Source organism: Varroa destructor, unplaced genomic scaffold (assembly GCF_002443255.2).
Source record: "Varroa destructor unplaced genomic scaffold, Vdes_3.0 BEIS01000002.1, whole genome shotgun sequence".
Lineage (NCBI taxonomy): Eukaryota > Metazoa > Arthropoda > Arachnida > Mesostigmata > Varroidae > Varroa > Varroa destructor.
This window is the reverse complement of record NW_019211455.1, coordinates 19,096,395-19,116,543: the sequence shown is the minus strand read 5'-3', so window position 1 is coordinate 19,116,543 and position 20,149 is coordinate 19,096,395. Positions and strand designations below refer to the sequence as shown.

The window sequence follows — 20,149 nt, the reverse complement described above, 5'->3', positions numbered from 1 at the left end:
CAACGAATTCAATTAGTGTACTCGATGGACGGTTTATAATTATTACGCCGTAGCAAGCCTACATTATAATGCTGTCGCCATAAAGCGATTGTCATTTGTACAGCTGGTTTCGATTAAGCGAAGCCGTCCCAACGGGCACCCATCGTCGCCTTCCGTTATTAAGCTCTATTGATGAAAAGCTCAGCTGACTGAGAATAGACCAGTTTATCTAGTTAATGATGTTACGTTTTTACTGCGATACACAGCTAGGAAACATGCCTTGGTTTATAACGTAATGCTTTTGTCGATTGCTTGTTTTTAATTCTTGCCGCTAGTGACACGGTAAACAAATGGGCAGAACATATTTTGTATAGGTATTGCTTAATAAGTAACTGGTTGGCTCCGGCATAAACAGAAGAATCGGGGGTTAGGTTTAGCAAGTAGTTCATCTAACCTAGAGCAATGATTCGGGGCATTACCTTTGGTTTCATTGTAGGCGCTACATGGTACGGTTGTGCGTGACTGTGTTCTTAACATTTGTCGTTTACTCAAGCGGTAAGTAAGGTAACTATTGGGTTCTCTCAATAAAAACGAAGTAACATTTAGAAATAAATTATATAGAAATAAAATATATAAACAATCTTATTAGCGGAATGTTTATAATCTATGCGGCCGCCAAATTCGAACGGAGAAAACAGACGAAAGACAAATATAGAACGTGCATGACTATGAGTGTTACTATCTGCATCTCTCATTAGGAATTTATCCGGTGCCTTATTTGAATATGTACACGAAATTCCCAGCTTTTGATGCAATTTAGTTCTATTTCGTCGGCTCTGTTATGTGAACGTACTTGCTTGCTATTATAGCAGACCCCAGTTACTGGATTATGCACTTTCGTACTGGTCGGCCTAAATCTGTGCTTTTCCTTTCTGTCACACTATTCAAAGGTCATTGCTTATTTATTCGCTAAAAGTGATAGGTAGCGTTATAGTAGGTCCAACATATCATGTGATGAGCCAAATCAACACTGTCCAGCACCGCGCCCCCAACATGATTGCTCCATTTGTTGATGACCATCGATAAGAATTGTAGTCTTCAGGTGTAATCTTCAGTTCTATAATGGCCAGGTTTATTACTTAAAAAAAAAAACCTCAACCTCACCTAACCCCTTCCCTAAGACGAAACATGTCTTGTCATTACACGAATGCATGAACTTCTCGTTCCCGTCGTTGTGGCGAGTTATCTTTTATACACTGCTACATTTGCTATTATTTCGTTATATAAAAAAAAAACCTATTATAGACCTACAATCTTGTCGTGTTCTAGATTGTGGTCCAGGTTCGAATCTGGCCATGGACAGTGTTCGTTTTGAGCTGAGAGCCAGCCTTCTAATGGAACGCCTAACAGACACTACTCTCGAAACATAAAGGTATTCCAGACTGTCGTATATACGATCGACAGCAACTGACTGGCCAGTTACCGCACATTTGAAAGATGTAATGGTTTCGTAATAATTTGCCACACAAGGTCAAGTCTGCGATAACGCATTTTATTTATGTTTCTTGAAACAAATAGGTCAATTGGCGTAAAATCACTGGGTAAGGCGTATATACACATTGGATTTTCTCAGATAGAAAGGCAGATTGGGGGCCAACGGTTTGCTTAGGTAGCATACTTTCGCATGCTATAGTAATTGTCCGACTGGCTTATAGGCCATTCCTAAACGAAATGACATCTAAAGATGAGACAAATATGAGATGAGCCCGACTGCCCTACAGCTTTCAAGTCGAACAAGCCAACTCTTATCCAACAACACAAGTTAGTTCGGTACGGATAAGAGTTGAAGTTTCGCTTCCAATTATATTTATAAGCGCTACTGGAAAGCACAAGACAAAGTGCATGTCATCCTAGGCGGTTCGGTGCCACGCATTTTGTAGAACTTTTTCTGGATAGACCCAACTTTTGGTCCAGTCAAACGACAATAGATGCCCATCATTTGAAACAGGCTACGATTCATGTATGCAGTAGTATGTAACATAATGAAGCTAAAACGATTGCTAGCAACCAATTTAAGTCAATAACGGTAGTAATGCATGTGCCATAGTCACCATTGCTGGGGTACCGACGCTGGGGCATTTAGATGTCATAAAAAAAATTTCAGCTATACTAGTCATTACAAAGGCAAGCGGAATGTAGTAGACAGCAAATTCATGACCGTACCGTAGACGTTCCGGTTCCGGTTCCTTTGCGCCAGTACATGTCCAGTGTCGAGGGTAATAATAACGACGCATGCTAACGTCTAAAGCTGCGTTCGAAATCCGTTGTATTCGGTAGGAAGCGATTGCGGGGCGGAAGGCTGGCCCGAAATTCGTACCCACAGCTTTTTCCTCGAGACAGATTCAAAAGATGTAATAAAACGCTGATTGAATATTGCGGACATTGTTTTATCGGAAGTGTTACGTGTTAATAAGGCGCTGTCCTACATACATACATACGACTATGTCAAAGCAGGATCAAAAAAAAGGACCGGTTTAGTTCACTTCGTTGAATGGTTAACATGTTTGGCTCTGATTTAACGCTTGGCCATTGTTACGCTTTTATCTTACCATATCCGACATGTCACATCTGAATTTGAGCTTGCAAGATATAAAAATTATCAATTTAGGGCCTGAATTATATAATATCTACTATTCAAAAAAAAAAACAGTAACAGCCAGCTTGTAAGGCAAGTAGCGGCTTCCAACAACGCCTTATAACGGCTAACCATTAGCAAAAGAGGGAAATTAGAAAAATGACAAGCAACAAATAGCAAGGAGTTCCGCGTCACCCTTAGATCTGACTTGTAGCGGAAGAGATGTACATGATAATGTAAGAAACGATTAAATTTCCCATTCTGGAAGCGCTCTTCTCGCAATCTATGTAAAAAGCTCAAGAATTGAAAGTTCGCCATGAGCGTCAAATCTAATCCGTTTTTAAATCTTAGGCGTGTACTAGATGGAGGTAATCATAGAACTGATCGATGTACCACCTAGCAATTTTTATACCAACATACGTAGAAAAGGCTACCTACCTTCTAAATAGGCTACTAAACTGTTCCTTTTCACCAGGAGTAGGAGACAAATTACGGAGGAAAATCATCTCCTAATTTGGCTAATCACGATCGGCCCAGTAAGGCCTAGGGTTTCACTCGAAACCTATTTGCTTTTCGATAATTACCCTGAATTATAAAACGATAACAACGAAATTATGCAAAATTTGTTTTTCCACATTGAAAATTTATTTATATTTGCCTCATCCTTTCCAATAGAACGTGTCACGTTATTAGTCTATACTATATTGTCTCTCAGTAAACTAACATTATTCACTTGTAGGTGCAGTCATGCATTACTTTGCGCGTGGGATGCCCTTTGAGCTTGCCCATCTTTCGAACTGGCCTCTAAAATGTTTGAGAATTATGCTTCTTAGGCCGTATGGAGGGCTTTTCCATCCAGAGGGCGAATCCAGCGTTTACTTATTATTACCCTTTTCTTCAACGTCGTTCTTTCCTCACTTCAAGAGAAAGGATGGAACAAAGCCAAACGGGTAGGCTGTTCGCTCGTTTCGCGCTTAAAAAGCTAGGGTACCGAGAAGGGCAGAAAGGCGAAAACGAATACTGTTAATACTATTGCGAGGGCAAAGTTTTAAGTTGAGCATAGGCAGAGTTCTGTTGTGGATGCCAGGTTTTTGAGGCGATGCTTTACCGGCAGGACCGCACGAAAATCTTGAATCCTTTTTTTAGCCGATCCGTTCCAGGATATTTGGGTTTGCATAAGGTAAAGAACGTATGCAAGTCACTGCTGCAAATTGCGAGCCTGTGTTGATTGTTGTGGACGTCCTGCATTCATTTTCCCCAACCGACAACCAAAGTGTTTTTAATCAAAAGACACATCTCAGTAGGAACGAGAATGTGGTGTTGGATACAATACAAAGAGCAATACAGACTAATCTGAAATTGAGTAAAAATCATAGTTGGCTTCATCATTCTCAGCCAACTAATGCGAGTATTGAGAAGAGTTCCAAAAGATTTTCTGTTTATTAACTGATTTCCTCAAGCATCTCTGTAACGCCCTATGCGATGACTCCGTCGAACGTACCCTAATGATGTCTACGCCGCCAAATTCTGACCCAACGCAATGGACGATCAAACGATAAGAATGTCGATTGGCATGCCCCATACGACTATCGGCACGGTAACTAAACAAACAGAGTAGGTTCAAACGGTGTGACACAGATCCCTTGTTGAGTTTTTACGATTGAGAGATAAACCAAAACACCCACAAAAGGCTCAAAAAAACAGGTTGCAACGCAGAGTGGAAAAAAAATAGCGGAATTCTATAAAAAGCAGGCTCTCTCTGAAGATGGTACTGTCGATTTGCAATAATACAAATGCAATCAATAACTATGCTCCAAAACAATAAAAAATCGCATACTCTCTTGCGTCTAAACGCAAATATACTGTGTTTCACGCAAAGACCACCAAAAAAAGCTAAAGTTAATGCATAATTCCTGTGGCTCAATAAATAAAATTCAAAATAATGTGGATTTATCGACTAAGACCGTATGCTAACACACACGAAAGCTCGAAACCATAAGCCTAGCTAACTGCTGAGAAAATCGCAGTCTGAAGCACATGCGTGTCACCTTTAATAAAGTCTTTTATTAAGCTATCAAATCGAAACCTCTTAACAAACCTCAATTGGTCCGTTTACATGGAAGACTGTTTATCTAAGGCCACGGTTTACCTTAGCCGTTTTTGGGATCACCAGATTCCTCCCAACAAGACGAAACCTACATGCGAATTGAGCTAACTGCTACTGATCGGCCGCCCTGTGTCAGTCTTCTACTGGCCTTTGACGTGGTCCAGTTGTATTGGAAATAAACACGCCAAGAAGTACTCGACCTTTTGCCAAGGTACGGATTAGGTTCTCGCTTAGGTAAAATTGCCGAATCTTCCGCTCTCACTGTGGCACAGACATTACGATAAGTGAAATAGGACAAAGTTGCGTCTGATATATTTTAATGGTTATATTCTAACGCCATAAATACATATAAGTTAATCAAACTAAGTGGGATAGTCTCTTTCGCTCGTGTTACGTGCACGCACGCTTGAACATATTGCCTTTTCGGTATGTTAAAATAAATGCATTATACTGTTTCTCTATCTTTCTAATGCTGTCCGTCTGTATGAAAGATGAATCCTACATTTTACCTCACCCTCCACCCCTAATTTGCTTGACAAATTATATTTTCAAGAATTTCGTATAGTTTCTCTGTTCACAATTAACAAGCGGGTGAGCAAATGAACAGTCCGGTAGCCTGAAAAGTCGATGCACCTACCTTCCTGATTTAAGATCCTTTCTCATTTATCCGGCAGCTTTTTATCAGTAAATTTATTAGAGAAAAGAACTGGCTTCTTTGAAGAAAAACCATTTCAAATTTTTCTATCAACCTAATTTTATAGAATATTCTTTTTGCTAATATGTTTTATATTACCAATTAGGTAGTAACTTGAACCTAAATGCTAGGCCTCGTAAAAGAGAGCTTTTCAACGTAACTAGATAGTGGCCTCTGGTCAATTCCGGGAAGGTTACGCGCACGTTAAACAAGCCGCAACACCACTCATAGAGTAAAAGAATCAAAGCATTTATTTGAAACCAAGAAGATATTAAGAACCGAGCAGTATTGTTCAAATACTGCCAGAATGAATAATATTGTCTTAAATTTAACTAATAAGACGTGTTCTATAATTCTGTGTTCCGTTAATTAGGACCCTTTTTTTTCAACTTTGCTCGCCAGCTTTACTATTCGTTGTTCTTTTGCATTAATATTATTATATTATCATTTATATGCTGGGTTCTGCGTACGGCTGATGCACGCACGTACATCGCCAGTGCATTCGTGCTACAGGGCAGCTTAATTAAGCCGGCATTTTGTTTATGTTGCTATAGTCAATTTTGTTAAGCCATCCCTTCAAAGTTATTAGGTTATTCGGTACCCGAATGCTCTACAGGGTGAGCTGCAATCTGCACTTTTGTCTCAGTGCCTTCAATTGGGCCGGATACTGCTTAAGTGGCTTCACATCTGGTGAGCCCGATTCACGTTCAAGTCGACAGATGCCTAGTGCGTTTTTAAATGGACAGCCAAAGTACTCGCGCCATAATCTGGTTGTTCTGTTTAAATAGTTTGTTTAGACAACTTATAACAGTAAGGTTAAAGTGAACGTTAAACGCTACTTCCTCGTCGACACGATCCACGCCATACAGACTCTTTACGAAATGACTGCCGCGTCTTGCACTCACAAGGGAAAATAATTTGACGTTGTATGTGCGTGCTCTATCACAACAACGGACTCAAATCTACTGCCAGCATATTCTCCTAGAAAGACAAATAAACAGAAACATATAGGTACTCATACATGCACGTGAGGCAAAAACGTAAAGATTAGACAGAATGAAGTCTCATCTAGATGGGTTTGATTTCACAAAACGTCTTGTGCTCTTAAAAAGAGCGCTAGATATGAATTCTAATTCAACCCTTTCGTTATTTACGCGGCGGGGTTTTCCCGGCGCACATTATAGCAGTTGGCAAATACCAATCTCTATCTTGTAAATCGCGTAGTAAAGGAAATATACTTAATCAGAATCGCTTTTGACTATTAACAGAAAATTTATGTTGCATGGCTAGAAATCAATTTCTGTAGACGTTTAGGCGATTCATAGAAATGAAGAAAATATTCGGATTAAATGAACAAAAAAAAAACGCTTGTAGAACGTAGTTTCACTGATCTCCAATGTATCCATGTGCTAATAAGTAGGCTTGTTACTGATCAAAAAAGCGGCAGAAGTACCCCATCGTCGTCGTCGATGCCACAGACAGATCCGAAAATCGCAAAAATTACTAACTTAATCAAAGTTAGCTGTATAGAGACCATGTACATTCATGAGATCCACTGATGCTGTTTGCACTGCTCTTTAAATTACTGGGGAACTTCTTTGATGCAGAGTTTGTGTTCAAAACGTACCGCCGAAGAATTTCTGTAGCCAAGAAAATAAAACCCAGTCCTGTGTGTGCTATGTCACTATCTCTGAAGAGTGGGTCGTGACCCAACTACATTACTCTAAAAGGTATTTGTTGTCATTTCTTTCGATTAAACATCTACTGCAACTTTTCATATGAGAGCTGTAACATCGTCCTCCAAAGAAATCTTGGTAATTCGGTAGTCTCAAATTTTCTTAAATTGTGAACAATATTTTAAAAACCTGCTATTAAATTACTGGGCTTTCTGAAGTAAAGCCATATGCCTTTAAGCTGCCATCACCTTCCGTTTCACCGGCTAGCTATTTGCGCCAAACAGATGGTATAGGAACCTGGCTTCAACACGGACACGATATTGGGGCTATTTTGATGTCAAAGGGCGTCTAGGAGTCCATTTTGCCTTGCCAAACTCATGTACTGAAAAGGTGAATCAATCCTTTGGCCAACGCAAGCACAATTCTTCGAGCAGGTATCGACTAACGCGGGTTGCTATTCCTTCTACCCTAGGCTACAAACATGACATTTCAAGGAAACTGCGTATAGGGGGATTTGGCCAAAATCGCACTCTTCAAAAAGATATTTAAGCGAAAACGGAAAAGCCTGTGAACGCTTCTACGTCTAACTTCTAAGGTTATTATACTAAGTATAAGAATCTTTCACCCAGTTTTGTTACTATCATGCAAAGCACGAATCAGTTTCTACAGTCCTTTTAAGAAAGAAAGAAAGAAGCCCCAACGAAATGGAGCTTCCATATATGGAACGGCCAGCCAGACTGGTAACAAAAATCATCTAAAGCTGTAACAAGAATTAGTATAAAAATCGTTAACCCAGCCCTTGCTCATGTTGCCATAGGAAACAAAATTTCAGAAGAAATTTGAGGATAAGCGACGTGAATAGCATCCAGGTAATGCTGTAATTAAGGTCTCACTGCCCCCCGTATTGTGGTACGGACTTCCACCTATACAATTATGGCTGCTTCTATGTACCTAAAAAACTAAGCTGTACCATAGAGTAGATAAAATTAAGTTCAACTCAAAACGTTAGCGAAACTCCTACAATGCCAACTCGTACACTAGCTACACTGTCGGCGTCATCTGAAAGTTTTCAGGACCATGACGATATTTGGGCTCCTTTGCCAACCTAGTGAAATAATTTTCATTTAACTAGCTCAATTAAGGGCCTATGATACTTTTCAGACGCGGAACTTGCCGTTGAACGTCCAGTTATTACTACTAAGGGACAGGAATTACCCTGACTGGCCTCATTGCAACAAGCCAGACCTTAGCTGTTCCATTGAGAGTCAATCCGTAGTAGTAGTAGTAGTAACTCTTGCCATCGAATATATATATGTCTTTATTTCTACCAGTATGATATTTGTTCTCCTACATCCAAAAAAAAGAAACAGCGAACACTATTCGAACGATGCTTCTAGCTCGAACAGCCGCCAGAATAATATAATCAAACGAATTGGTATCAAGGGATCAATAAAGATGCTCTTTTCTTATCCCGTACATTACTGGCTACTATGCACTAGTTATTAAAGTGGGGCGTCTTTTTAGTTTAATAGTTGATTGTTGAAATGCTTCTTATAAAAAAAAAAAAAAAAACGGGCGCTGGTCTAAAGCATTTTGTTATTACTAACGATTGGAGCCCAGTTGGGCCTTTTATTCAACTTATCATTATCAAGAGACTTTATTGGATGTCAAGATATCAGATCAAATCATTGTTAGGCTATCTGTTCCTCGTCTGTTCTGAAGCCGAGCATTGCTGCTAAGAGCCTCTGCCTCAAGCAAACATCGTAATGGCCAAACGTCCTTTGTTCTGTATTTTCATAACGTACAGAGAAACACGACCTACAGCCGTTTTTTAAAATCTCTATGCACAAACAATTTTAGGGAACAAACGTGTTAGTGCATACCGAAAAGGTGCGTTGTTTTGCTCACAGGAATATGTTACCGTTTTATCCGCTACTGCATTTATATTATCTGTTATTATTTTAGCCTTGGCATAGATCAGTGAGCAGATCAGGATGTATAACTATAAGCATTTATGACATAATTTCACTTTTTGTAGCTTTGATTTTTTATTTGTTTTTATAGATATCAATAATAATATTTTTTTTTAAATTGTACTATTTGGTGATACATATTGCATAATAAAATTATATTTTTTTGCATTAGATTATTGATCAAGGTATCATTATTCTCCGAACTGTCAGACAAAGGCAACGTAGGAGTCTAAACGGTCTTAGTTTTTGACCTTTCACTATTGTTGACAAACCTATCAGATCGCTCATAAATCCAATACGAAGTTCATTTTGGAACAAACACTAGAGGAGGTTCAGATGGACATATTACTCTTCGCATGTTTAACCTAAAATGTTGACCTTTTTTTTAAATGAGCAGGAGGCACTTCAGATGACCAAATTATCAAGCCCTGTTCTGCCGTCATCAAAAAAGGGCGTAAAGCCATTTATTCGCATGCACAATACCAGATTAGTTGAGTTTTACCAGCAGTGCCTGCATACACTGAGCTTCGATTTATCAGGACTTTCATTACATTAAAATATCTCGTTCATTTTCTGTAGGGGGGTCCTTATCCTTTCCCTGTAGAGGTTATTCAAATTGGTGTTGTTGTACAAATGGGGTAAGGTTAAGTTCGTATGGCTTAAAATACGGATCCTTTTTGTCTTTTGATGACATTTACTCAAAACATCTATAATTTCCTTAGCGATCTTTATTACGCTGGTGACAGTGTGCCTGCGCTAGATATGATACGCGTAGTAGAATTTTTCTATTAGGCCGATGTTTTACGATAACGATTGTCCGTTTCAGGGTTCTGAAAAGATTAGATCACTAAGCGACCTCTCTATTGTTAATAGAACTTCTCACTTGGAACAGCTCAATTTAGCAGCGCTCATACCCTACGTGTAACCTTTACTTCTCACGTTATTCTACGAGTACACGATCGAACTGCAAAATCAATACTACAGATATTGCTCTATCTCTATATGGGTAAAAGCGGGGACTAAAGCCTCAGGTGAAGAACGTAGCTTCCATGAACCACCTGTTGCCATTACCTCGATAATCGACCGAGGTGGCCAGTAGTACGTAATGCTATGAAATGCAATGTTTACCCGGATAAGAAAACTTCCACAGACGTCGATATTTTATGAGAACCAGTTTACACTTCTTTTTCTTTTGCTAAGAATCTTTTTACTGTATACGGACAAGTGCATACGCTGTTATCGTTTTTTATTTACTATAACATGTAACCAGGTTAGTAAGAGTAACATGACAAAGCCGTTGTCGTTTGTAGAATTCCTCTCGAATAAGCCAAGGTGGAAGCTTTCCTGAGAAATACAGTTACCCTCAAGGTCTACCCCCTTTTCAAGGAAAGGCTAGGTTACGTGAAACGGCTTCGCCAACCCCTTCGACTTACTCATGCAAGAAAGTTTATTAAAGTCATTCGATATCAAGCTACAAGCTGAGCGACTGTGTCCGCAGACACGTTTTAACGAGAGACAGAAACGTTGCTACCGCAACAATTTCTCGTTTAGATGCGGCACGTTCGACAGGTAGTTCACATATTCCTGTGTAGCCAACGGCAAGTGTGTTTATGCGCAGATGTATGCGGTTGACTATTAACTCCTAGATCTGAGAGATGAATGCTTTGGCTCTATCTTCTCTCGATCTTGCTCTATTCTTCTATTGTTTCAATAAATAATTGCACTGAATGGCCCACTGTGTTTTCACACCTCTGCAAGACCTATCGGATCGGTGATCCCTTGGGGGCTTTAAGGAGACGAAAGACTGATGTTTCTTGTTTGGATGGGAAATGAGTCAACGCTTTTGGCCTGACGCATGATTTTACTTGCACATATTACCATTAGATTATATGGAAGATAACTGTGAATAGTCGTTGGTTTCTTAAGAGTTCCCGTGTACCGCACTGGAGTCTGAACAATAACCAAATTTCAACAATTTTGAAGATCAAGCGATTAATATTTTCTTCCGAAGCAGCCCGTTTAGACAGCATTGCATATTTAGAATAAAAAAGAAACAAAAAAAGAAAGAGCCATGAAATCACACATTTTTTTGTCCTGGAACTAAAATCCCCCTGCTCTTCAAAATTTGAGCCCAGGTTTGACGGCCACCACTAAGCTCTTTTGCGGATTTTCACTCCTTCTGCTATCTTTTAAAATACGTGTTTCTATATAGCTACGGGACCAAAGGGAGTAGGAAAAGATAAGTTTACTTCGAAACAGATTTATAGAACTGTACAATTTGCCAAACGCTTTCTGAATGTTTCTGCAAATGTTCTTACTCAGTGTCAATGGAAACCTTTAGATACTGTTTCCAAACAATAATTCAATTGAAGCTCAAATCATTTGGAGGTAAAATTGCTATGCAGTATGTGTTTCATGAATCAATATGCTTGTAGCTTGAGATGTTGCATCCTCGGATGAAAGAGCTAACAACTAAAAGATTTAGGTTAAACAAAAAAACTACTTTGCCTGATAACATCGAATGAAATGGCTGTAAATCTGCATGGAATTTTACAAACCTGATGAAGAATTTACGAAGTTCCCCGTGGACCCAGAAAGGAATGTGCAAATGCATGGCAGGCATAGAGGCATAAAAGGATTTCGATAAGTGGGGACTTTAATGCAACACCAACCCAGCGAAATGGCAAACATATTTACACAAGGGGGCAACCTCGCAAGATTGGATGGCGCAGAGGGACTAGGCCCTAATCATTAATGGTAAAACTTCTATCTTCCTTAAAGAGAATAAAATAGCGTCTTTTAGTAGCACGCTTTTATCTATATGGTATGGTTTATCTCTATAACATAAGATGTACTTTTTACTTTTCAGTACGGTTTCATCCATCTGCAAACAGGTGAATGAGCCCCACACTTGGGCCCTTTTGGCCCCCAAGCAGACCAAAATAGTTTTGGATGTGGAGTCTTGTGTAAATAAATGCGTTAGCCCATAGCTCAATAAAACAAAAAAAAAACCCGATATACAACGTGCTTCTAGAATAGGGATCGATCCTTGAAAATAAGTTTTCCTCGAGTGGAGTCACGGCTCGTCACTGTTAATTTGACTGCTAAAGGTCGCAACTTATGACAACACGTGCCATAAAACTTTAGTCAGTATATATATGTGAATCGTATACGCACCGTAAAAGCTCAAGTAATTTCGGTATGCCATTACAAACTAAATATCCGTTTCACCTTGACGCTGTAAATAACGTCTTTATCGACATTTGATGAATAGAAGTTACATCTCATGTTGAATCTCATGCAAACTGATGTTCCTTAACATATGAACTAGCTTTTTTCTTTATTTTAATTTTTCCTTCATTTGGTTTCTTTTCTTATGTTTTATCCAACTGAAAGGTTACTATCCGTCTATAGTGGAATATATTGCTTACCCCTAAACGTATCGGCGAACCCCTATCTCACAATTGCGTAGCCTGGAAGTATTGAAACACTAAAGAAATTGATGTATGTAGCTCTGGATAGAGATTTGTCCAGTATAATAAATTAAAGTTTTGATTAGCTTCAGTAATTCCAAAGTATGCATTATATAGTAGAAACATGAAACACGGGTTGAGCTGTCATAAGGTTATGCTGCTCCCATAAACGACAGCGGCGTAATCTTATGGGGTCGAAGCGCAAGGTTTAATACCTGCATTGATCCGATTGCGTAGGCAGAATTTCAGTGTTCCCAAGAGGCAAGGTTGCAATATTTAGGATTTCTATTGATTGTGATAGGTATTTCAAAGATTGTCGGTCGTCTTCAAAGTATGAGAAAAAAATACATCTAAACAATAATTTTATAGTTGAAAATAAAAATAAAATATAGTCGCGTCAAGCAGTTATAAAATGCTATATACCTATGCATTAAAATACTGGGTTGTCAAAGAAAGTTTCATTGTTCTTGTACCTAGGTGGCTCCGGTAAAGTTCAGTATCTCAGGTAATATCCGTTGCGTGGGGTCAGCGCTGGCATCGTTCGAAAGTTGAGGTTTGGCAGTAGCAGATGCACAATAACTGTTAGGATGCTTTCATTCATACTTGACATATAACTCCGTAAATGTCCTATAAAGTGTACGTAAAGATTCGTTATACTTTCAGGACAAAGGCTGCCATGATACTGTATGGCTGTTTATGGTCAGAATGTGGTATCAGAAGATACAGCATACTGGTAATAGTTTTGTAAATTTCATTATTATTTAAAATGCTATATTATATTCAATGTATATTATATTTAAAATTAAAATGATAAAAGTTTTGATATGATAGGTACTCCTTGTAGCAAGTTATTGTGAGATTTGAGTAAGATAGATACCCTAATAACTATGACATCGTCAAGAAACTAAACATCCATCGTTAAATAACTTTAAACCATTTGAAGTAAGTTGGCTATCAAAAGATGCGCGACATCTGAATACGACGTTAGTTGACGCAAAGGAGTTTACTCTGTCGTATGTCAGTCTGCACAGTTTTATCTAAGCTTAAATAAAATCAAGCCATTTGCAACTAAAAAATGATTTATCCCGGGTGATAAAAGTGAATCATGCACAAGTAATATGTAAGAAAGAATCTATAATATTTGTCGTACAGGACAGGTTATTTTTTGTTCGTGTTTTTGTAGAACTTTCTGGACTATGTTATATTTTATTTTAATGGATCGATCACCCGTCTCAGTTTTTCGTCGAGAAACCACAGTTCAACAATGACGGGATTATAATGTTCCCAAAAAAATGGCATAAGATCGTCGATCAAAATGAAGCATATCTAATTAAGTAACATGACTTTAAAATATAAATAATATTTACCTCAATTTTGGCTTAAAGGGCGTTTATAATTCTTCGACCGGCTGGTATAACCTGTTTTATATTGGTGTAACCGGTATAACAGCTTACTGATGTAAGCCATTTTGCAGCTTCATGATACACGTGACCTTGTTCATGCAGCACTGGACCATTTCATTCTGTTCCTTAAAGGCAATGAATATGTAGGGGAAGTTAATACAGTATACTGTACAATCAGAACTGGCCTAAACGAGCGCAAATGGTATCGCAATGTGTGAAATTTATATAAAGCTCGTTCCATTATCCACTTGACCATGGTGCCTTGTTCTGAGCTAACAGTATAGCAAATACTTAGATAAAATTGGAAGTCTGCTAACGACCTGCGTTCTGTCTGCATGTATGTTATGATTTAGAGCTTTGTTTGCTCTATGTACGCTGTTTGACATTCATAATTCGCTTGTTCGAGCATAATTTGTGCGTGCGTAAGTGTCACGAAGGTACTGCAATGGACACACGATAGAAAACTGTTTCCACAACGTGAACAGGAAATGTGCCTTTAAATACAAAACGAATGACCTGCGCGGTTTGTGGTCACGTATTCATTGAAATCTGTCTTCTCCAGATATCAGCCTGCCGCTTGAGGAACAAAGAGGTAAAGAAACTGAAGTGTCCTTTAATAAGTATCCATCTCAACAGACCAAAAAATGTTTCAACATCTAATGTACGCATTGAAAAGAGAACGCAAAATTGTCACATCACAAGCTGAAAAAACGAAAATGTTCTCATTGAGATCAAAAACATCAAATTCAAAAGAGCACGCTTAGAATTCTACGGATATGTAAGAAGAGGTAATTATAAGTTTCAGAAAAGGCTTTGGTCAATTTTATTTGAAGGCAATATAATAAGGCATCGATGCATGGATATTCGGAAACATATTATACTAAGCGTGCTAAGCTTTCGTATGAGCGATATCATGAAAAAATGCCCATATTTATAGGCTATCTAACATTTCAAGAGGCTTCACTTCTAATAACTTATTTGCAAAGCACACAAGAGAGATTGCTCGACCCTTTATCGTTGATTTCAGCTAGCTCTGCTTGTTTTAGTTAGATTATCTAACAAAAAGGAAAGAGTGATAAAAACGATAATCTTAATATTTTTTTTTCTAGAATTCGACGACAGTTTCCAAAAGAATTAGGTGCACCTGCTCCGCTGATCAATCGATCACAGTCACAGATACTTGAACGCAAAAAAAAGTTAATATCGAAAACTAAACCCTGAGATAAAACTATTTGAAAGGCAGCGGGTGGGGGTATGATCACATATTTATGTGAAACTTTCATAGCGTTAAAAAGAACCTTCGATTTAAAAGCCGTCTCCGCTTATGTTTTGCGTACGTATCGAATCTTTGTGCGAATCAATGATGTGTGTAAGTCGAGTGCGACTACGTTCTGCCTTAGTTCCAAGATCGATTGAGATGACCTTCCCTCGCTGTATATTGTTGCTGAATTAAAGCCTAAATCCTGACTTTTGTCTGCGTGCTATTATGACCGTGCAGTGTCTCGGGTTATCCTCTTCGTGAGTCGGTCGCCCCGCGATAGAAAGTCCCTCCTGCTTTTTCTTTTAATTCAAATGCCGAGTTCAGCCGAAGAGCAACCATCCTATCGGTACGCTAGGTAGCGTTAAGCCGACGTTTCGTCCACGGAATAGCCGGTCACTCCATCGGTCGACGCTGCTTTAGCATCATTTGGTCACATCGCCGAAAGCGCTAAAAGGTCTGAGTACAATTTGAAATTCGGCGCCATTACTCGAATTACAATAGGAGCGGAACCGGCAAAAAGAACGACAACGGCAGCGACGCCTCTCTCGACAGGCAAAAAAGACGAACAGGGACAAGAAACAGGCAACAGAGTTTTCCCCAGCTGCTGCTTGCAAGCGACCGCCTACCATCATCTGGTGAACGGGAGACGGCTTGCGATTGGGACTGGACGTGAGAATGGGAAAACGTGAAGGACCCGAACTGAAGAACGAAGGAACGACCAAAAACAACGTAGGTGTTAGGCCTGCCCAGGTCACCTCTCACTGTTATCGCCTCTCTAATGGCTAACGTTTGAGGTCATTTCGCTCGCCTGCTAGGTATGTTCCCGCAGAAAAAACACTACCAAGATCTGGGATAGTGCCGTCATCGTCGTTAGAGCGACGACGTCGCTCTGTAGGTACTGTGCTACATCGGTGACTTTACTTTCGTTCCTTTGGTCTGCCCTATGCCGGTATGTCATTCTTCTCTGTAGATATCAGGTGTACGTTTGTACATTGGTACAAGCACACACATATCGAAGCGGACTTTGTCCCTAATATCACCCGCTGGGTGAGCTTTAGGGAAGCGACGATGACAGTAGCAGAGGCAGCGCTTTAAAAAAGGAACTTTAGAGTGCGTCATCTTTCACAAAGTGTGCGCGAATAAAACGTGTTTTCGACAATGCTACTATTACTCATGCTGTTTCTGGTATGCTTAGATACGACCATAAAGACTGCACACGAAAGCTGAAAATGTATACTGTTACGTTTGTACTCAGTGAGACTCCGCAGTGTCAACGTCCAATCTTGTCGTCGTCTCCGTACGTTCTAACGGAGATCATGAGGCAGAAAGGGTCACGACACGACGCTGTCACGTGTGTGTATTCAGCCAAAAGCAAGCTGTTTCTCAACCTGCTATCGTCTTGCCTAAGCTATTGGCGATGGGTGCATAGGAAGAAACCGAGAAGCACGGGCAAAGACAGACGGGGGCTGAAAGAGCATGGGGAGACGTTGTTGGCATTCATCAGAGAAACAAAAAGAAAACAAGGAGATGGAAAGCAAATACATGCAGAAGGAAGAAGCTCCTAAAAAGAACGAAGAAGAACAGAGTCTGGAGTCTAGCTTTTTTCGGTTCATGGAAGCTACCTAAGAACGAAACGAAAGATGGAGAAACACGTTCGTACTCTTGCCCCTAAAACGAGGACTACGTGTGTAGCAGCCTAATAGCCCCTGTTTCTCTAGCTCTCTCTGCCGTAGCTGCAGTTCAGACTCGAAATACTGACTGGATCCTCTCCGCTTCGTTGGCAGACGAATGTGTGAGAGTTCTCGAATTTCGGACGATTGCCGAATTATTCCTCCTACATTGTTCTCTTTTATTCTCACTCAGTCTGTTTCTTTTGTTCACAGGCGCTCCACTTGGCTACAGACAAAGCGAGGTATACCGGGACGTTACGCGGACTGAGGGCAGCGGTACTCATTCACGAGGATGACATCAGTGGGAACGACGATGCCCGTGTTATGAGAGCGGTAGCGAAACACGCATACATACATGCAGTAGAAATGATCCAACGCGCTCATATATGGGATATGGCTTGTGCATCTAATTTGTAAAGCTAAATATACGTATAGAAATGGCAATGTTACTAAAAGGTGGGTGACATGCAACGTTACAAGCAATAGTGTCCTGAAGAAAGCGTAAGGAACACATTTTCACGATTTTTAATACGCCAACAGTTACAACACCTAACGTGCATTTTAAGCAGCATAACACAGTGATGGATGCCGAATTCTGTACGTAACGTAGCCACAAACAATTCAGATCCCCGTTTATAATCAAAAGGCAAAAAAGATGGGCAAATGTTTGACCACACAAAACGAATAGATATTATATTTGGAGAAAACGTAGACATAAATTTCTGTTGTATCACTTCGAAGATGCAACCTTATGCTGCTAGCTCTTGGATATCTCCGCCTCGTGTGGCAGTTACGAGCACCGCTGTACCGGTTCTACATGGTTCAAACTAATATTCGAACAGTCAAAAAACAAAGTACGCTCCCTCGAGCTAACGCCAAGTTCCGTTGAGTCTCGAGTCGTCTGTTGATAGAAGGTGTCACAATGTCACTGCCGTTACTATGACTTACCTATACACTAAAATACAAGTACGTGTGGACAAGCAGGAAGTATCGATCTTGCATCTAGATATTTCGTCAACCCGTCTTGCACTAGTGGGTAGAAAGCGAACAAGGGTTTAGAGTCCGTCCCCTAGAGAAAACCTAACGGTAGGTTAGCATAATGCAACGAGCGTTATATTGAAACCCTTTTTTTCCTCTCCAGGTGTCGTCGAATAAGACGACGTGAGGAGAATGTCGCCGGACCGTTCGCTTTTATTGGCCTGCACCTGAAATTTCGCCTATAGACAGGACAGCCCAGGGGAGGTGATACACTCGATGTATGAAGTCCGCCAATACAACAACGTAAAAGTGAGACGTGAACTGCGCTTGCAATTTATCCACAAACTGGACCGACGTATGACTAGGTCACAGAGAGAGGGGCTTTAGTTTTTGCTTGTTATTTTTTTTTCTATTTTTCATCTAGAAAATCCAACGAGTTTGGAAAACTGCCAACAAAGATTGAGTTGGTTATAAAATCACGAAACTTTAAGGCTCACAAGCTTTCTGGGCTAACTCCTAATTGATTGTTATACAACAGCACGGCGATGGGAACAAGCCCAATAATTTTTTGTGTCAATGCTTGCTATGAAAGGGCGAGATCTACTACTGTATAATACATTTACTTGAATATCTAATAGAATCCAAAAGCATTCACCTGAAACTATAAAAATATAGCTTCTTTTGCTATTGCTTCATTGTTTGTCTAATTCGATATTATTTAATTGTTTTTCCCTCTTTTTCATATGCTCTTTATAATCTGTTTGTGTGAAAAACGCGTGTTTAGATATTTAGGTTAGATAAAGTAAATACTACTTTGCGATAAAAGTGCATTTTCGACATCTATTATTTAGCAGGTTAGAGGCATCTTAAAGTTCCATATCTGAGAAGTTTGCCCAAAGGTGTGGTGTGAATTTCAGTAATGATGCCTCGAGCGTAGAGGATACATCCTACTCCTGTTTGCTGGTTAATAGTGATCGTCTACGGATATTTTTCAAGTGAAATGGCCAGCAAATAACCAATCAATCAGCTGTAAAGATCTGTGGTAATCCTCAGACATTTTGAATCTATTGTATTTTAGAAATTGAGAAGCTGGCTGCTCCGAGCCAAAAACACAAGACGCAGCTCTTTATCGTTTTTCCACATCTCGCTCGGCAGTGGATAGCATGCAGCCATAATAACAGAACTGTTATTAGCGACCAAGGGTGAAATCTCTATGTAAAGTATGAAGTGGAAAAAGCAGTGGGTACCTTCGAAAGATCTGCCCAAACCCAGACTTGAACAAAATCTTCATTCTTAAATGACCGAAAACGGTAGAGTTGGAAAAGGCCTACATAGAAGGAACTATATAAAAAGAACAAGACAGATTGAACGAGGTGCGGCAAACAAGGCAGACCCATACTTTTCTAGCCTATGCCAGGCTAGACACGGCTAAGGGTGCTAGAACCATTTTGAAGGGTTCTGCGTGCATCACATCCTTCAGATCTCTCGTTTATGGATTAGGACTTTTTTCAATCATTGACACATCAAATTGGCAAAAACTTGGCCTCTGGCAAACCTCTGGCTAAATGGGATAAATAAATTGATCTGGAGAACTGAGAAGGCTATAGAGAACGATAGCGCATACATAATACATTAATTTATCGTTAGGTTGCGAACAGATCGCTGCGTTTTGGGTAAAGTGATCAATCCGATACTTCTATGTACATGGTGAATACGATTAACAAGTTGTTAACTATTATTTTTTCTTCTTTAGGCTAGAGTAGCCAAGGGCCCTGTGTCTGCTTGTTCTATAACTGCTAGGACTGCTTTCGGCATCCGCTTGTTTCGGTAACGTCTGGCTTCATCGCTTATTACCGATTAAATTTACGCTTGGTTGCTTGTTGGCTGCATCAGCGAGTTTGCGGATAGGGGATCAGTGAAGAGAGAAATCAGCGTTGGAACGAAGAGACGGCCGATAGTCTAACTGTACCATAGCAGACCAACGAAAAGCCTTACGCGCCATTATGGGAAGTGTGAGTCTCATCTGCGTCAACGGTCCGTCGTGAGGCGCAATATGCTATGCGTCGTCATTAATCACACATCCCTGCCCGCTCTAAAGGCCTGTGAACGGGGTAGTCGATAGTCTTCGATTTTTCAGGAAGTCGCAGGCAAAAATAGACTGAAATGAAAAACACAAACTGAATCTATGATATGCTCTCTTGGGCAAGCTGTTTCACTCAGTAATTCGTTTTCTCCAAAGCCACCGAGCATATTTACTTTATACAAAGAAAGTTATATAAAGGCTTCCAGTAGTTGAGGAG

At 39.9% G+C, this 20,149-nt stretch overlaps 2 long non-coding RNA genes across 9 annotated transcripts in view; one reads left to right on the top strand and one right to left on the bottom strand.

Moving 5' to 3' along the window:
- Nucleotides 1–5,640: 5,640 nt before the first annotated feature.
- Nucleotides 5,641–20,149, bottom strand: part of LOC111245625 (uncharacterized) — a 28,182-nt gene continuing 13,673 nt past the window's right edge. For 2 of the 5 annotated variants that reach the window (XR_015322039.1, XR_015322042.1), the window contains exons 4-5: nucleotides 13,905–14,065; nucleotides 12,386–13,164 (exon numbers count right to left, since the gene is read on the bottom strand). This is a non-coding gene — a long non-coding RNA (uncharacterized LOC111245625). Of the gene's footprint in view, nucleotides 6,397–6,417; nucleotides 9,895–12,385; nucleotides 13,165–13,904; nucleotides 14,066–20,149 lie in introns of those variants that run through there. The other 3 variants (XR_015322041.1, XR_015322043.1, XR_015322040.1) reach the window with 3 other exon arrangements.
- LOC111245626 (uncharacterized) lies at nucleotides 14,341–18,963 on the top strand. Of its 4 annotated transcripts, none has more exons than XR_015322032.1 (3): nucleotides 14,341–14,532; nucleotides 17,085–17,204; nucleotides 18,013–18,963. It is a non-coding gene; the product is annotated as an uncharacterized LOC111245626 (long non-coding RNA). The 4 variants fall into 4 exon arrangements; XR_002671399.2 differs by lacking the exon at nucleotides 14,341–14,532 and adding an exon at nucleotides 15,590–15,930 and having other exon boundaries at nucleotides 17,085–17,327; XR_015322034.1 differs by lacking the exon at nucleotides 14,341–14,532 and adding an exon at nucleotides 15,971–16,853.